General features: G+C 41.9%; 1 non-coding gene across 1 annotated transcript; it reads right to left on the minus strand.

The window, feature by feature from the left end:
* Positions 1–11,263: 11,263 nt before the first annotated feature.
* TRNAR-CCU (transfer RNA arginine (anticodon CCU)) lies at positions 11,264–11,336 on the minus strand. Its single transcript has one exon. It is a non-coding gene; the product is annotated as a tRNA-Arg (tRNA).
* Positions 11,337–15,351: the final 4,015 nt, after the last annotated feature.

Here is a 15,351-nt window from a genome sequence, read left to right on the forward strand (position 1 = left end):
AGAGTCTGGCTTGATCACCTTGCTTCAGCTAATGACAGGTCCAGGTAAAGTGACAATAATGCCTGATGATCTAAGGGTTAATGGGGAGATGTATGCATTTGTACAGGGTTTCATCACCTGCCTTCATAAGCTGATCACTACCGCTGTAGGCATTTGTGACAGGAGCAGCCTTTTGAAAGACATCAGTCCTCCATAAATATACCTTTCTTATTGACAAGATGTCTTTTAACCCTAATAGTAATGGAAGAAGGCCAATAAATGAAACATTTACTGCATAACTTGCCTTACTTTGGGGTGGTGTACATTTCCTTTCTAGCCATCTCTAGAAGATGTTTTCAGCCTAATTTGCTCCCTAGAAATTTCGCTTGCTACAGTTATACGTCTATGACGTTTTATTGCCTGAAGCCAAGTCTGCATAAGAACTTTCTTAAGATATACTTATCCTAATGCCAAGCTACAGGAACCGGGCTGCTTTATGCTGAATTATTTGTGCTACCCTGATATACAGGTCAGAGACTTCCAGATAGTCAAGTCATTGCCATAGGGTAGGTCTAAATGTTCCTGAGAAGGGGAAAAAAGGCAGGAAAAAGGTGAAAAAAGTTTCATCTAGGTTGATTTGTAGAAGTCTTTAGGATTAATAATTGAGTATGTATTTAACATATTAAAATGCCTGAGGTTTTCTTTTCTTTCTTTTTTTAAAAAAAATAAAAGCTTCAGTGACCCCCATCCTTTTTCAGGGAACATCCTTGCCCACTCAAACCCATTTTTCTGTTCAGAGATGTCATGGATACCAAAGCACCTTCCACAAAGACATGGGTACTTTAACTTGAGGCGGGGACAGTGTCCACCAGCATTGAGCAATCTCATAAGGTGGTCTACGTCTGTTCAAGGGACAGAGCAGGTGAAATTTCAGGAGGGGACATTGTTCTCCTTGTAATTTATCTAGGTGTGGGCTGATACACCTGCTTCTGGCCAAAAGCATCATGGGATGGAGGAGGATTCAAGGAGACTCCCAGGTCCAGAGTGTGAAGATTTCAGGCTCGGTTCCCCCAGGAATCCAAAGCAGCTTTAAGCCCCAGCCTGTCCTTGAGGAAGGTCTAAATCTATGTTGATCAAATCACTTGAGACTGGATTAGAATCTGCTTCCCCCCGCTTTGCAAAAATCCCAATTGCTTCTGTAAATTCTACTGATATTCGTGGATTATAGTTCCTAATGAAACACTCATTTGGACAGGGAAAGGGAAGAAGGATAAATGATGAGTTCCGGGGTCCGGAGTGAGTTCGGATCGCATACAGACAACAGCCTGCAGCACAGAAACAAGGAGCAAGGCTTCCGGTGGAGTTATCTCGATCGAGCCCTGTCTCTTGGTAGCCTGAGGGCACGCTGTAAATACCTAGAGCAGGAGAGAAGGCATTAATCGTTATTTCTTAAAGGTTCCAAGATGCCGAGAGGGAGAGATTATAATGACCCCAAAACCCCATAAGAAGCACAGATTCCCCTCCCAGCAACGCCTCCCGTGGAAACGTGGTCTTCCTCTAGGCACGGGTACCCAGACACTGATTCTCCCACCCTTTCTAGCGATGGCCCAGGCTCCTGACGGTCTGTTCACAGAACAGGCAAGCACGTTCCTCGCTCCCACCCAGCAAAGGGCTCTGCTCCCAGGGAAAAGCAAGTCCTGGGCTGGGCAGAATCAGCAGAGGCCCCACCCACTCTCCCTTCTCTGACCTACCAGTGTTCATCAGGGTTTGGAGGCCTTGTGAGTGCTGGTGTCTTAGTGCCTGTGAGACCCTCCTGATCCCGCCAGCAGCATCCCCAGCCCCCCAACAGCAAAGGTGATGACTGTCTGGAAGCCAGATGGGGCATTTCTAAGGGAAGGATCTGATACTGCTGTCTTGGAGTCTTGTCTTCTTTGAAGGAACTTCACATACCCCTCTGTACAAGAAGCATCTTTCTAATGGATCTTCGGGCTGTTCATGTTATTATTATTATTATTTTTAACATCTTTATTGGAGTATAATTGCTTTACAATGGTGTGTTAGTTTCTGTGTTCATGTTATTTTATTTCTGGCTACAAAACAGCATGTACTGTAGAGTTTTTTGTTTTTTGTTTTTTTAAGTATAATTGTTCCTTAAAAATATTTGAAAGGATGTGCTCCAAAATGTCAACAGCACTATTTTTTCTCTAGATGATAGAATTGGGGATAATTTTTACTTACATTTTTATACCTTGATATACTATTTGGTTTCGTTTGGGTTTGTTTGGTTTTAACAACTGGGTATGGATTATTTGCATAATCAGAAGGGGAGATAATGCTCTTCTATTTTAAGAAATAAAGGCTTTGACTTTCCTTCTCCTTCTCACATCCATCTCTCCTTGCTCGAGTTGGGGATATTTCAAGGTAGCTGTTGCTCACACTGCATCTGATATACCATTTTATTTTTCGGCCGCTCCGCGGGGCATGCAGGATCTTAGTTCCCCAACCAGGGATTGAACCCATGCCCCCTGCAGTGGAAGTACGAAGTCTTAACCAATGGGCCGCCAGGGAAGTCGCTGATATATCACTTTAAATCTCTTTTTGTCAAATTTACTCTCACGCTTGAATTTCAGAGCACAGGGGTGACAAAGTGTTCCATTTCACTCCTTTAATTTAAAAATAGATAGTGAGCCCCGTCCACCCAAAATGGGCTCAGAGATCTGCCTGCAGGTTTCACAGAGACAGCATCCTCTGTTCTTCAAGGGTATTGTCCTTCTACAAAGCCCTTTCTCAAACATTGTTCCATCTGCTACTCACAAGACCTTGTGAGGGGGGCAAATATAATTATCCCCATTTGACAGGTAAGGAAACTGAGGCTTCAAGAGATCCAGGTTGGCTCAGCATCACATAGCTGGCAATGGCCAGGCCAAGATGGAGATTCAAGTTTCCTGACTCCAAATCCAGGTCTTCTTTGGCTACTGGCTCCTGGGCCAATCCGACAATAGAATCACCCTCACCAATTTTCTGTGATATTCCGGGGGTGTAAAGAAGATCTTGGCAAAAAGATAATTAGTTTCCTTTAAAGCAAGACTCACTCCTCCCCTTCTGCTACATTGTCAAGTAGGTAACACTTGTCTTCAAGGTCCATCCATTCCTCACCCTAAATATGCTTCTTCGGGGATGTCCAGCGTTGTCTCCCCAATTTATCTCCTTCCTCACAGCCCCCCACAAAATAGTGCCAGGGTTTCTTAAACTCAGTGCTATAGACATTTTGTACTGAATAATTCTTTGTTGTGCAGGGCTGTCCGGTGTGTCGTTGGGTACTGAACAGCATCCGTGGTCTCTACCCACTAGTTGACAGTGGAACCCCACCCCCAAGTCGTGATGGGAAAAAATGTCTCTAGAAACTGCCATATGTCCCCTTTTGCGGGTGGGGGAGGAAGCAAAATCACCACCAGAGAACCACTGCTGTGCAGTGAACCCCCTCTCTGAAAGGAATATGATAAACTCACTTTAGTAAGTCAGTTCTCTAACCGGTGAAGGGGGACCACCATCTCCTCTTCCGCCAGCCAATCGGGACCTGTATCAGAATGGCCTGGGGAGTTTTTTCAAACTGTGCCACCTCCCTGGTGAGAACCTATGCCCTGCACAAGAGGGCATCTTGGTCTCACCAGAAGTGTTCAAATTTTGGCTCTGCCATGTACGAATATGTGACCTAGGACCAGTGCATAAATCATTCTGACTTTATTTACTCATCTATGAAATGGGGGCATGATATCTACATCTAAGTGGTGAGGAGTCAATGAAATAATGTGTACAATTACCTTGATCACAGAGGCTTTCAATTGGGCAGATTTCCTTTCTTGCCTCCCCTCTCCAGACGGAGATGGAATGCCAGGATTTAGCACAGTCCTGGCACTGTGGGAGGACTCAAGACATCTTAGCTCTTATCACTGTTATTCTGCCCCTCCTAGTTACTCTTCTCAAGAGTTGCTGCATTATAAAAAGGCAAGGTGCCTGCACTCAAAACAAACACATCTGGAATGGTGGCTTTCAAGCACCAAAGACAAGCCAGGCAGCAGACTCATGAGGGTCTCTTTGTGGTGCTGTCCATCAGGAAGTGGGTAGCCCCACCACGAGAGTGTTTTCAACCAACCTCCTCTCCCTGTCCCTCCAGGCAAGTCCCTCCCACCCATTTAGGGAGTGTGGCAGTACAGATTTCGAAAGCCCTCAAGGCTTCATCTCAATTGTCTAGTAATTTAATAATACGCAGCCCTTTGCAAACACTAATTAAGCAAGAGCAAGCTCCCTGGTGAGGGAGGCCGGCCACCCTCCCACCCTTGGCCCCAGGAGAAGTGGTTTGCCTGGAGCTAAAGAAAAAAGAAAGGAAGGAGCTAGGTCAAAAGGGAAGAGAGGAATTCCAGGTCAGAGAGCTTCAGGGGCTTGGTCCAGTCAAGGTGACCACTGGCCACTCCGGGCCGGAGCATCTCCTGTAGACGAGAGGCTCTCCTAGCGCTTCTACTTCTTAGGGGAGGGTGTCAGAGACCCCTTTGCCCATACGAAGCTAGGTTTAGTCTCTCCTCAAAATGCACTAGCACTTAAGTTTTTGCAAATACTCTCTAGACTTTTTATTAAAATTTCCTATCCTAAATAATCATAAGTGGGGGCGGGAGGGATAAATCAGGAGCTTGGGATGAACACACACACTACTATGTATAAGATAGATAACCAACAAGGGCCTACTGCATAGCACAGGGAACACTATTCAATATTCTACAACCTATAAGAGAAAAGAATCTAAAAAAGAATGAATATATGTATATGTATAACTGAATCACTTTGCTATATACCTGAAACTAACACAACATTGTAAATCAACTATAATCCAATAAAGCTAAATAAAGAAATAAAACTTTAGGGACTTCCCTGGTGGCGCAGGTGTTAAGAATCCACCTTTCAATGCAGGGGACATGGGTTCGAGCCCTGGTCCGGGAAGATCCCACCTGCGGTGGAGCAACTAAGCCCGTGCGCTACAACTACTGAGCCTGTGCTCTAGAGCCTGCGAGCCACAACTACTGAGCCCTCATGCCACAACTACGGAAGCCCACGCATCTAGAGCCCATGCTCTGCAACAAGAGAAGCCACCACAATGAGAAGCCCACGGACTGCAACAAAGAGTAGCCCTCGCTCGCCGCAGCTAGAGAAAGCCCAGGCACAGCAACGAAGACCCAACGCAGCCTGATTAATTAATTAATTAATTAATCGATTAATTAATTAAAATTAAAACTTTAAATTAAAAAAATCATAAGTAGAGTTTTACTTTGGTTGAGTCTTTTACAGTCTTAGAAGCACTTTCCAGTAGGCAAGCACTAAGGTGTGGAGATGAGCTACACGGGTTCTAGAATGATGGCCTTGAACCTGTCAAGCCACTCACCAGCTGGGTTGCCTCCAACACGGTATTTCACCTTCCATTTCCTTCTGCATAAAATGGAGTTAGTAGGAGTGGCTCCTGTTAAAATTATTTCCATTTTACGGATGAAAAACCCGAGACTGGGAAAAACTGGACCAAACTCACTCAAGTCAATAAAGGCTTCAGTTGGAACCCAGGACTCCTGACTCTTCATATATCGCTCTGTCTCTCTATTAAAGCCTTTAAAACTTTTTGTTGAGGTATAGCATTCAAATAGTAAAGTGCAAAAATCTTAAATATTCACCCTGATAAATTTTTAGAAATGGGCACATTCACATAACTACCATCTAGATCAAGATAATAGAATAGTACTACCAAAACAACAGAAGCAATCTTTGTGTGCCCTCCAAGTCAAGACCCGCCCCCATCCAAAGTACGATTGCCAGATTTAGCAAATAAAAATATCGCTTAGGACATACTCCTAATAAAAACTTCGTTGCTAATCTGAAATTCAAATTCAACTAGGTGGCCTGTATTTTATCTAGCAATCCTACCCCGAAAGCAACCACGGTTCTGACTTTATGACACTAGAATAGTTTTGCCTATTCTTGTCACAGAATGGAATCATACCTTATTGTACTCTTTTGTTTCTGGCTTCTTTTGCTTAACATTATGCCCAAGAGAGTCAACAATGTAGCAGTAGTTCATTTTCACTACTGTATAGTATTCCACTGTATACAATGGAATATAAATTTATAATATACAATGAATATAAATATATACATATACAATGAATATGAATTTATTTAACCACTCTACTATAGATGCAACTTTGGGTTGTTTTTAGAAGACAAACAGAGCTACTATAAACATTATTCTTGTATATTCCTTTTTTTTAATATCTGAATACATCCCCGTTGGGTATATACCTAGAATTAAAATACCTGTGACATCAGGGTATGTATGTGTTCAGCTTTAATAGATAGTACCAAATTTCTCCAAACTTGTTGAACCAATTTATTCTAGAATGTGCAGAGAACTTCTGTTGCATCACCTGCTATTGTCAGTTTCCCCTCTTTTATGGTGAGTATATAGGGAAATTTGCATTTCCCTGATGACTAATGCTGTTAAGCATCTTCACATGCTTATTGGATATTTAGATGTCCTCTTTAGGAAAGTGCCTGTTTAAGTCTTTTGCCCATTTAAAAAAATGAGTTGTCTGTCTTTTTCCAATTGATCTGTAAGAATTCTTAACATGTTCTAGGTATGAATTCTTTGTCAGACATAGGTTTTGCAAATAGTTTCTCCCTCTCTGTGGCTTGCCTTTTCATTCTCATAATAGTACATTTTGATGAACAGAAGTTTTTAATCTTTATGGTTATTGCTTTTGTGTGTGTTAAGAAATCTTGACCTACTCCAAGGTCACAGTGATATCCTCCTATCCAGTGATTGCCTTCTAGAAGAATTTTCATTTCGTTTTTCATAGCTAGAACTACTGGACTGTGGTATGCACATTTCTTTTATTCTTTCTTCTTTTTTGACTGTGCCCCACAGCTTGCACGATCTTCCTTCCCTGACCAGGGATCGAACCCACACCCTTAGCAGTGAAAGCACAGAGTCCTAACCACTGGACCGCCAGGGAATTCCCTGTACATTTCTATTAATTTTTAAATTACTTCCCAGCTTCATAATCCTACAGAATCTACGTTCATGTTTGCTAATAGCACCATTAAATAATTCCATTCACTCGTCATTACTAAGCATCTTCATATGTGCTAAAGAATTGTGCTAGATCCTAAGAATTTAAAACATGAACTCAGCATGGCAGTCACCCTCTCAGAGCTCCCGATGTAGCATCTTGCTCTGTGTGGTCTGCCTAGATCTACATGTGGCTGCTGCCACACCCACAGTGTCTCTTCACGTTCCCTTTAGGGGCAAAGTCCACTTAGATTTGCTTCTACACCAGGGGCTTCATGTCTGTCCTTCAGAGTCTGGGCAGGGAGATGGAGAGCACGCTCACGAGTGCTACTCCTTTGAGGCAGCTCTGATTGGAGGTTCAACGAGAGAGACTGAAATCTGGATCATTTGTATGTTGCAGGTCCCTGTGCCAAGTAAGAGCCTTGTCAAGTCAATGGTGGCAAAGATGCATTGTCCAGTCACTTGGAGCGGCTCGAAAAAGCCTGGGGCAGCTGAAATGTTGGTAACAGGACAAGTAATAAACTATGAATGACTTTTGTGGTACCTGATCGTATCATAACTGTTTGGTTTGCTGGACTCACTAGCTCTTTCCATCAGTCATCAGTTACACAGCTAAGACCCAGCTACCAATACCTTAGGCAGGAGACGGTGGCGTGGATCCATAAAGGAATGGCGATCTCAACCTCAGTTCCCGTGTCCTTCAGACCCTTGGTGCTGGTCCAGAATGTAGACCTTTAAATAAGCCTAGCCCACTACGCTTGTACCTTGGGTTCTTGAAGGTTCTTCTACTTTATTCCCGGTAATCATCCAGAATGCTTTCCTGGTTCCTGACCCCTCCTGCTGGCCCAGGCAAGCCCCTTTTCTTGGGATATATCAAATAATCTTGATTTCCTACTGGGCCCAGGACCCTCGCTGGGGATTAGGGCTCATTATCTGGTTCTTCCTACCTCTGGCCACCTCAGATTAGAATACCCCACCTTCCCCAGTGAGCCCCAGCCTCCAATATTGCCCTCCGACAACATGGACTATTGTCCCACCCAGGCCCATCACAACTTCTGTGAGAGATGGAGTCTAGACATTGTGGGAGAAGGGAACTTGCTCCCGAATTTTCCGGATATAGTCTTCCTCCAGTTTTCTGCCACTCCCTCCAGGGAAGAACCTGAGGTACTCAGATGATGCCTTCCTACCTAGGACTCCCTTAGCCGAAGGAACTGTCCCTGGGTGGCAGACAACTCTTACCTAAATAGATGGGGGAGTCCAAGTACGGGGGGTCAAGTCACGGAGTTGAAATGCAAATGTGGGTTCTTAATGTATTTTAAAGGACTGAAGAAAGGCTGAGAGATTTTTCTGAGACCCTTTTTTTATTTTTAATTTATCTATTTATTTTTGCTGCGCTGGACCTTAGTTGCCTCGCAGCACGCGGGATCTTCATTGCGGCTTGTTTTTCAGTTGTGGCCTGTGGGATCTTTTAGTTGCAACACGTGGACTTCTTAGCTGTGGCACGTGGAATCTTAGTTGCGGCAGGCGGACTCTTAGTTGTGGCATGTACGCGGGATCTAGTTCCCTGACCAGGGATCGAACCCGGGCCCCCTGCATTGGAAGCACAAGGTCTTAACCACTGGACCGCCACAGAAGTCCCCTGAGAACACTTTAAACATGAAAATCTATCAAGAGTTTCTGACAACACTGCTATTTGTTTTTGACTTGATGGTGGGGCAGAGAGGTAAGCTTCTATGATGACCAGGCCAGGGGAAGAAAGGAACCTTTACTGGACCTTGTGAGGAGAGAAGCTGAGGGGTACAAGGCCAAAGGAGTTTCTTGGAGCAAACAAAGCAGCCTGGCTGAAGACCACAGAGAGGTGGCAGGCAGGCCTCCAGGACAGACTGACCAGGAACAGGTTCGATCCCTATTGCAGGCCAAATACAGGAATTTAAAAGGAATTAGGACTCCTTAGGGCAGTGTTGGGAGAAGAAGACTGAGTTAACTGTGTCCTACGCTCCAAAGCAAGCAGGTTCCGCTGGGAAACTGACAGGAAAGACCTGATTCCTTCAGAGACGAAGGACTCAGGAGGGCCGACTCCTGTGATCACAGCTCATAGAAGGTGCTGGAAATAAAGCAGACTGTTATACACTTGGTACCTGAGCCCAGGGGCCCCTAGCAACTCCAGGTTCTGTTTAACTCTGCTCTACTGAATTTCCACAAGATAAAGGGCCTGCCCTGTTGACTCAAGCTTGCTTTCCCAGGAAGCAGCTGCAGGTGGCCTTATTAAGGAAATGCTTCCTCTGGGACATAGGGAGGGCTCTTAGGAGGGAACCAAAGGCTTGAGTTCTGTTTTGGAGAGTAAGTCAAGCAGGTGGAGTGCACACAGCCCATTCATCCTCCTGAGGAAGCATACTACTACTGCTGTTATTGTTGTTGTTGTTATTGTTATAATAACAGTCAAGCCCACTGAGCAAAGGAAGGGAAAACAGGTGAGTGCTGTTTTTGAGAAATAGCTTTGCACATTGGACTGAGCCTCTTACCCCAGGTTGATCCCAAAGGCTTTCTAGGGCAGCCTGATATGGACATAATTTAGAGGGTTATGAATTCTGAGAAAAAACATTATATTTTTATTTTTACTGAACTCTCACTGAAATTTAGCGTTTTCTTTTCTTTTAAATGTGGGCAACAAACTGTAGTAGTATTAGCAGTTACTGTGACACTTTAAAAAAAATTACTAGCTTTAGGGGACTTCCCGTGTGTTCCAGGGGTTAAGAATCCATCTTGCAATGCAGAGGACACCAGTTTGATCCCTGGTGGGGGAACTAAGACCCCACATGCCTCAGGGCAACTGAGCCTCCGTGCCACAACTAGAGGGAAGTCCGCACACCTCAACAAAGAGCCCACACTCTGCAACAAAAGATCCTGCATGCCGCAACTAAGACCCGATTCAGCCAATAAATAAATAAATAAATAAATAAGTAAATAAAATTATTAACTTTATATTTAAACGTTGTATTTTTTGGCCACAGCTTCTCAGCTTTCTGGATCTTAGTTCCCCGACCAGAGATTGAACCTGGGCCATGGCAGTGAAAGCTCCAAGTCCTAACCCCTGGACTGCCAGGGAATTCCCTATTTAAACATTCATAATTATTTCATGTGTTACAACCAGCATATATTCCTTGCATAGTGGACGTAGTTTACAAGAAAATATAATTAAAAAAACCAAAAATCTATAATTCTCCAGATAACTACTAGGCCCAAATGTATTACCCATATTAGGTAAACAGACTTTCAGAATAGAGAAAAGGAACCGCCTAACCCACTTTATGAGACTAACCTTAATCCCCAAACCAGGGACTTCCCTGGTGGCAGAGTGGTTAAGATTCTTTGCTCCCAATGCAGGGGGCCCGGGTTCAACCCCTGGTCAGGGAACTAGATCCCACATGCATGCCTCAACTAAAGAGCCTGCCTGCTGCAACTAAGACCTGGTGCAACCAAATGAATAAATATTAAAAAAAAAAAAAAGAGTTGTGAGGTTAGAGAAAACTTAATCTTAAAAAAAATATATCCCCAAACCAAAACTAGACAATGACAAGGCATAGAAATAAAACTTCAGATCATCAGGCTCTGATGATATAAGACTCACTTTCTCTATTTCTTGGCTTTGTTACTTGGTGTTGGCAACTGTGACTTTAACGCTGCTAGAAATCACAGTTTCATGTCATGTTATAATGGTTATGGATACCTCAAAATAGCATTTATAGTCATCATTAATTATAAATTATAATAGTCATTAGATTTGCCTTAGTAAAAAAGCACTTAGGTAATTATATCACAGATTTGTTTTTAAAAAATATTTTGATAGCTGCATTTCAAAATAATTGGGCTCTTGTAATCCTACGTGTATATTAAAATTAATTTTCATTTTATCATCTTTATTGAGGTATAATTGACATGTGATAAGCTACATGTATTTAAAGTGTATAATTGGTAAGCTTTACATACTTACACTTGTGAAATCATCACCAGAATCAAGACGGTGAACTTTTTTTTTAAAGATATTTATTTATTTATTTATTATTTTGGCTGCACTGGGACTTGGTTGCGGCACGCAGGATCTTTGTTGCGGCACGCCGGATCTTTGTTGTGGCATGTGGCATGCGGGCTTCTTAGTTCCAGCGTGCGTGTAGAATCTAGTTCCCGGACCAGGGATCGAACCCGGACCCCCTGCGTTAGGAGCGCAGAGTCCTACCCACTGGACCACCAGGGAAGTCCCAAGCTGGTGAGTTTATAAAGCACCCTCAAAACTTTCTTCATGCCTATTTGTAATTCCTCCCTCCTGCACATACTCATACCTCAATCCCAGGAAATCACTGAACTGATTTCTATCACCATAGACTCGTTTGCATTTTCTAGAACTTTATATAAATACATTCATACAGTATGTACTTTTAAAAAATCTGCCTTTTTTTAAAACCATTTAAAAAATTGAAGTATAGTTAATTTACAATGTTGTGTTAGCTTCAGGTGTACAGTAAAGTGATTCAGTTATACATATATATATTCTTTTTCAAATTTTTTTCCTTTATAGGTTATTATAAGATATTGAATATAGTTCTCTGTGTTATACGGTAGGTCCTCTTTGTTTATCTATTTTACACATAGTAGTGTGCATATGTTAACCCCAAACTCCTAATTTTCCCCTGCCCCCCTGCTATCCCCTTTGGTAACCATGAGTTTGTTTTCTATGTCTGTGACTCTGTTTTGTAAATAAGTTCATTTACGTCATTTTTTTTAGATTCCACATATAAGTGATATCATATGATATTTGTCTTTCTCTGTCTGACTTACTTCACCTAATATGATAATCTCTAGGTCTATTCAGGTTGCTGCAAATGGCATTATTTCATTCTTTTTTTATGGCTGAGTAATATTCCATTGTGTATATATACCACATCTTCTTTATCTATTCATCTGTCAGTGGATACTTTGGTTGCTTCCATGTCTTGGCTATTGTAAGTAGTGCTGCTGTGAACATTGGAGTACATGTATCTTTTCGATTAGAGTTTTCTCTGGATATATGCCCAGGAGTGGGATTTCAGAATCATATGGTAAATCTATTTTTAGTCTAAGGAACCTCCATACTGTTCTCCATAGTGACTGCACCAATTTACATTCCCACCAACAATGTAGGACGGTTCCTTTTTCTCCACACCCTCTCCAGCATTTATTTGTAGACTTTTTAATGATGGCCATTCTGACTAGTGTGAGATGATACCTCATTGTAGTTTCGATTTGCATTTCTCTCATAATTAGTGATATTGAGCATCTTTTCATGGGCCTGTTGGCCATCTCTGTGTCTTCTTTGGAAAAATGTCTATTTAGTTCTTCTGCCCATTTTTTAAAAATCTGCCTTATTTTATTCAGCATAACTATTTTGAGATTTGTCTATATTGCTTAGTGTATCAATAGTTTGTCCTTGCTTTTTTTTTGTTTTTTGTTTTTTCCTGAGTGGTATTATATTCTGTGGATAAACATCAATTGTTTATCCATTCACCTGTTGATGGACGTTTGTGTTTCCAGTTCCTGGCTATTACAAATAAAGCTGTGCTGAACATTAGTGTACAAGTCTCTGTGTGAACATAAGCTTTCATTTCTCTTGGGTAAATTACCTGAGAGTAGAATGGCTAGGTCGAACAGTAGCTGTGTGTTTAACTGCTTAAGAAACTGCCAAACTTTTTCCCAAAGTTGTTGTAGCACTGACATTCCCACCAGTGGTGCAGGAGAGTTCCAGTTGCTCCACATCTTCATCAGCACTTGGTATGGTTAGTCTTTTTCATTTCAAACATTCTAGATATGAGATGATATCTCACCGTGGTTTTTGTTTGCATATCCCTCATTGAATAGAAAAAATTTCCTTGTTCCTAAAGGGCTTCCTTTAACATTTCTTGTAGTATGCTGGTGACGAATTCTTCCAACTTTTGTATGTCTAAAAAAAAGTCTTGATTTCCCTTTTGTTTCTGAAATGTATTTTTGCTGAGTATAGAATTCTAAGTTACCAGTTGTGGGGGTTAATTTGTTCTGCTTTCTTTTTTAGTTTCAGTACTTTAAAGATTTTGGTCCACTGTCTTCTGCTTGTATTGTTTCCGACAAGAATTCTACTGTTATCCTTATCTTTGTTTTTATGTGCATAGTGTATCTTTTATCTTTGGCTGCTTAAAAATTTTTCTTTTTATCACTGATTTTAATAAATTTTACTAAGATATGACTTGGTGGTATAATTTTGTTCATGTTTCTTGTGCTTGGGATTTGTTGCACTTCTTGGATCTTTGGGTTTGTATTTTTTAATCAAATTTGAAAAGTTTTTGATCATATTTCTTCAAATATTTTATCCTTTGGGAATCCCAATTACATATTTTTTGGCTGTTTGAGGTTGTCCCATAGCTCAATGATGCTTTGTATATCTTTTTTTTAAGATATTTTTTCTCTTTGTGTTTTATTTTGGATAGTTTCCAAAGTCCACTAATCATTCTTCTGCAGTGTGTAATCTCCTATTCATCCCATCCACTGTATTTTTCATCTTAGACATTATAGTTCTCATCTCCAGAATTTCTAATAGTGTCTTTAAAAATATCTATCTTTGATATCCCTACTTAACATGTTCAATCTTTCCTATAGCTTCTTAAATATAACGTTTTCTTGTTTTAATGTCCCTGTCTACTAATTTTATCATTGGTATCATATCTGAATCAGCTTTGATTAATTGATCTTCATGCTCATTATGAGTTGTATTTTCCTGCTTCTTTGCGTGCCTGGTAACTTTTTATCACATGCTAGACACTGTGAATTTTTGGATGCTGGATTTTTTTTGGGGGGCGGGGGACCCTCAAGGCTTGCAGGATCCTAGTTCCCTGACCAGGGATTGAACCCGGGCCCTTGGCAGTAAAAGCTTGGAGTCCTAACCACTGGACCGCCAGGGCATTCCCTAGATTCTGGATATTTTTGAATTCTTTTCTATGCTTACAAATACTCTAAATATTCTTGAGCTTTGTTCTGGGACATGGTTAAGTTAGTTGTAATCAGTTTGATTTTTTTCCAGCTTGTTTTTAAGCCTTGTTGGGTGAGACCAGAGCAGCATTTAGTTTAGAGCTAAATTTTCCCAGCCACTGAGACAAAACTATTCTGAGTACCCTACCTGATGCCATGTGGATTATGAGGTTTTCGAGTCTGGTTAATGAGATGAAGAACTATTCCTGATCTTGCGTGAACTCAAAGAATTGTTCCCTCTGATCCTTTCAGGTGGTTCTTTTCCTGGTCTTACGCAGTTTCCTCACACGCACATGCTGATCAGTACTCAGCTAAAGGCTCAAGGGAGACGGCTCTAGGTTTCTAGAGTTCCCTCTTTGAGCAGCTCTCTCTTCTTCGGTATTCTGCTTTGCAAATCCCAGCCACTTTGTTCTCCCTTTCTCCCAGCTTCTTCTCCTCAACCCAGGGAGACCACCAGCTATGTCCTTGCACACAGCTTGGAAACTCTCCAGGCAGTAAGCAGGGCAAGATTGCAGCCCTCACCTAGTTTGTTTCCTATTTCTCAAGGGTCACTGCCTTTTATGGCCTGATAGTCAATGTTTGGAAAACTATTGTTTCATATACTTTGTCTAACTTTTTGGTCATTTCAGGCAGGAGGGTAAATCTGATCTCTATTACACCCTTGGTCAGTAGTAGAAGTCTGCAGTCAATCCGATATCTTTTATTTAATACATTAAAAAAATATGGACTCTAAGAAGGTGTCACCCAATGGCCAGAGAGGATTATCATGCAAAAGGAGGTTAAGAACTGCTGCTCAGCACCTCAGGTATTTGTTCATATTTTTTGGACCTCCCTCCCTTCTAGGTGCACAGATTTTGCCTGGGATGGTTAGGACAAGGCCTATGCTGCTTTTAGGGCCCTAGAGCCTGGGGTCCAAGCATGGATGAGAACCTGACATGGTGTTTGGGAGCCCTGGGCTCCTAGGTTTCCCCCTGGAGTAGGTGTAGGAGGAACCTGGTTTCCAGTCTGCACCACGTCTCTGCGCGTGTTGGTTGTGTCTCTGTTGCTTCTTGCAGAGAGATTTGTGAATCTTCTGCGTGCTGTGGGCAAATGTGTCATAGAGTTTTTTTTTTTTAAATACATCCACCATCTTGTCTCACGTTAGTTCTTTTTTTTTACCTTTGGGTGTATTTATTTATTTATGGCTGTGTTGGGTCTTCATTTCTGTGCGAGGGCTTTCTCTAGTTGCGGCAAGTGGG

Source organism: Balaenoptera ricei, chromosome 16 (assembly GCF_028023285.1).
Source record: "Balaenoptera ricei isolate mBalRic1 chromosome 16, mBalRic1.hap2, whole genome shotgun sequence".
Taxonomy (NCBI): domain Eukaryota; kingdom Metazoa; phylum Chordata; class Mammalia; order Artiodactyla; family Balaenopteridae; genus Balaenoptera; species Balaenoptera ricei.